The sequence below is a fragment of the Gekko japonicus genome, unplaced genomic scaffold (genome assembly GCF_001447785.1).
Source record: "Gekko japonicus isolate JY-2015 unplaced genomic scaffold, Gekko_japonicus_V1.1 scaffold350, whole genome shotgun sequence".
In the NCBI taxonomy this organism is placed as follows: Eukaryota; Metazoa; Chordata; class Lepidosauria; order Squamata; family Gekkonidae; genus Gekko; species Gekko japonicus.
Window position 1 is genome coordinate 1,072,013 of NW_015160845.1, and position 3,497 is coordinate 1,075,509.

Here is a 3,497-nt window from a genome sequence, read left to right on the forward strand (position 1 = left end):
TAATAATAATAATAATAATAATAATAATAATAATAATAATAATAATAATAATAATAATAATAATAATAATAATAATAATAATAATAATAATAATAATATGCTTGTAGTGGAGAGAGCAGACAAAGAGAAATTTTCCTCCCTCTCCCAAAAGTCTAGAACTGGAGTGCATCCAATGGGCAGTAGGTTCAGGACAGGCAAAAGGAGATACCACTTTACACAGAGAGTGATTAAAACGTGGGATTCACTGTCAGAGGATATAGTGTAGCACAGGCTCTGCCCTCCCCCATTTTATCCTTACCGGGAGAGCTTGACTGTGTTCACGTTTGCGCTCCCTTTTTGTTTTATCGGCAGTGCCTTTTCCTCCCTACCCTTGATGGGCACGAAAACAAGAGAAAGAGGGGGGGTCTGATGCATTCTCCAGTGATCGTAATCTGCTTTGCAAATTATTCCTAGAAGTAATTACACTGATTTAATTTGGGAAATCTTGAGGCTGGACTGATTGTGCTTCTCATTCTTCATTCCGGCAGAGCGTCTTAAGGAGCCGCCAGAGAAACTGAGCCGCAGAGCTCACAGCCTCCAACTCTGCAAAGACAAGGACATCCAGTATTAATCCACAAGGAAAGGTCTAATGAAAGTGTCATTTAGTCTATGTAAAACAGGAATCAATTCCCTGGCTAAAAGAGCATAAAGGAAGGAGCATTAAACATTAAAGGAAGCAACGGAATAATCAACTCCCTGAGAGCAGTTTATTCTCTCAGGACAATACAGTTTTAATAAGAACATAAGAGAACATAAGAGAAGAAGAAGAAGAGATTGGATTTATACCCCACCCTTCACTACCCAAAGGTGTCTCAGAGCGATTTACAATCTCCTTTCCCTTCCCCTCCCCACAACAGACACCCTGTGAGGTAAAAGAAGAAAAGAGAAGAGATTGGATTTATACCCCACCCTTCACTACCCAAAGGTGTCTCAGAGTGATTTACAATCTACTTTCCCTTCCCCCTCCCCACAACAGACACCCTGTGAGGTAAAAGAAGAAGAGAGAAGAGATTGGATTTATACCCCGCCCTTCACTACACAAAGGTGTCTCAGAGCGGCTTACAAACTCCTTTTCCTTCCCCTCCCCACAACAGACACCCTGTGAGGTAGGTGGGGCTGAGAGAGCTCTTGACAGAAACTGCTCTTCTTCAAGAACAGCTCTTATTAGAACTATGGCTTGCCCAAGGTCATCCAGCCAGGTGCAAGTGGAGGAGTGGGGAATCAAACCCGGTTCTCCCAGATTAGAGTCCGCACACTTAACCACTACACCAAACTGGCCAATGTTGGATCAGGCCAATGGCCCATCCAGTCCAACACTCTGTCACACAGTGGCGTACTGAGGCGGAAAGGTTGGGTGGCGGTTCTGTCGGAGGGTGGGCAGGACGTTGACAACACATGGGCACACACTCACCAATGGATGGCGAGACCCTGCCAATGCAGCCACCAATGGATGGCGAGACCTTGTGATCGACAGATCTCCTGGCCAAAGCCTGTGGGAGCGTGTTCCAGGACTCACACGAAATGAGCGTTATATGTAAGAGAGATATGGCCTTATTGCAGAGGTCTTTTACTACTTGTGTGTGATGAGCCATCAAGTCTCTTCTGATTTAGGGTGACCCTGAGTCAGAATTCCAAAGGTGCCCGCCTGCAGACTCAAGAAGGTTGGGGAATCCTGATTATGACTGACCCAAGGTCACACCAGCAGCTGCATGTGGAGGAGTGGGGAATCAAACCCAGTTCTCCCAGATTAGTGTCTGCACTCTTAACCACACACCAAACCAAACCAAAACAGTCCCCATTTTGTATCTGAAAACCGACCATGTCCCTGAAGCCATTCAGTTAACACTTCATCACTATCTTCACTGCCTTTATCTGGCAGCTTTCCAAACAGTGTTTAAACTTATTACAACTTTCTTCCAAATATATATATTTTGCTGACTCAACCCCCCTTTCAGAGTTCAGAATAATACAAAGAGACAACACATCTCGGCTTGTTTTCGCCGCGACTGCAGTTTTAGTCTCTGGAAAAAGTGCAGAAAAGAGCAACTCGAATGATAAAAGGGTTGGAACACTTTCCCTATGAGGAAAGGTTAAGGCGCTTAGGGCTCTTTAGCTTGGAGAAATGACGACTGAGGGGTGACATGATTGAGGTTTATAAGATCATGCATGGGAAAGAGCAGTTAGAGAAAGAGGTACTTTTCTCCCTTTCTCACAATACAAGAACCCGTGGGCACTCCATGAAATTGCTGAGCGGTCGGGTTAGAATGGATAAAAGGAAGTACTTCTTCACCCATAGAGTGATTAACACATGGAATTCACTGCCACAAGAAGTGATGGTGGCTACAAGCATGGACGGCTTCAAAAGGGAATTAGATAAGCATATGGAGCAGAGGTCCATCAGTGGCTGTTAGCCACAAGGTATAGATAGGGACTCTGGGGCAAGTGATGCTCTGTCTTCTTGGTGCTTGGGGGGGAGGGGTCAACGGTGGGAGGGCTTCTAATGTCCTGGCCCCACTGGTGGACCTCCTGATGGCACTGGTATTTCTGGCCACTGTGGGATACAGAGTGTTGGACTGGATGGGCCTTTGGCCTGATCCAACATTGGCATCTCTTATGTTCTTATGTTCTTATGTTCTAAGATTTAATGCTTCAGAGGGTCAGATAACAGCGAACATATGGCGACAGAAAGCCGCCATATGGATAGTTGTGCCACAGAACAGGGGTGTCAAACATACAGTCCGTGGGCTGGAAGTGGCCCATCCAGGGCTCTTGTCTAACCTGCAAGCAACTGGTCATTACCTTTATCGCCAGATGACAGAGGCTGTGCGTTATGTCCTTGTAAACTCTCCCAGTGCTAATGAGTAATGGGCAGTGGAACGGGGAGGGTGGGCATCAGGAAGATAATACTATAAAGGTGTTAATGTTTTGTGTTTTGTTGAGGTTTTTTTTTAATTGTTACTTTTAGCTGCTGTGGCGTTTTGTTGTCAGTGCAATAAAGAATGTTACTTAACTTACCCTAAGGTAAAGGTTTCCTTTGCTCGAAAGCCAGTCGAATCCGACTCTAGGGTTCCAGTGCTCATCACCGTTTCAAAGCCGAAGAGCCAACACTGTCCGAAGTCGTTTCCGTGGTCATATGGCCGGCATGACTAAGCACCAAGGCACACGGAACGCTGTTACCTTCCCACTGAAGTGGTACCTATTTATCTACTTGCAATTTCTTGCTTTCAAACTATAAGGGTGTTAATATTTTGAACATGTTTGTATTTTGAGTAAAAAAATTAATAATTGGGTTTGCCTGTGTCCTTTATAAAGTTTATATCTCCCATACCTGGCATTACATTTTATGCTACATGTGGCCCGGCTCAACAGAGTGACATTTATGTCAGATCCAGGCCTCATAACAAATGAGTTATCAGCATCTTTGTTTTTAGAATGTTTAATGCACCACTTCTTTCCCT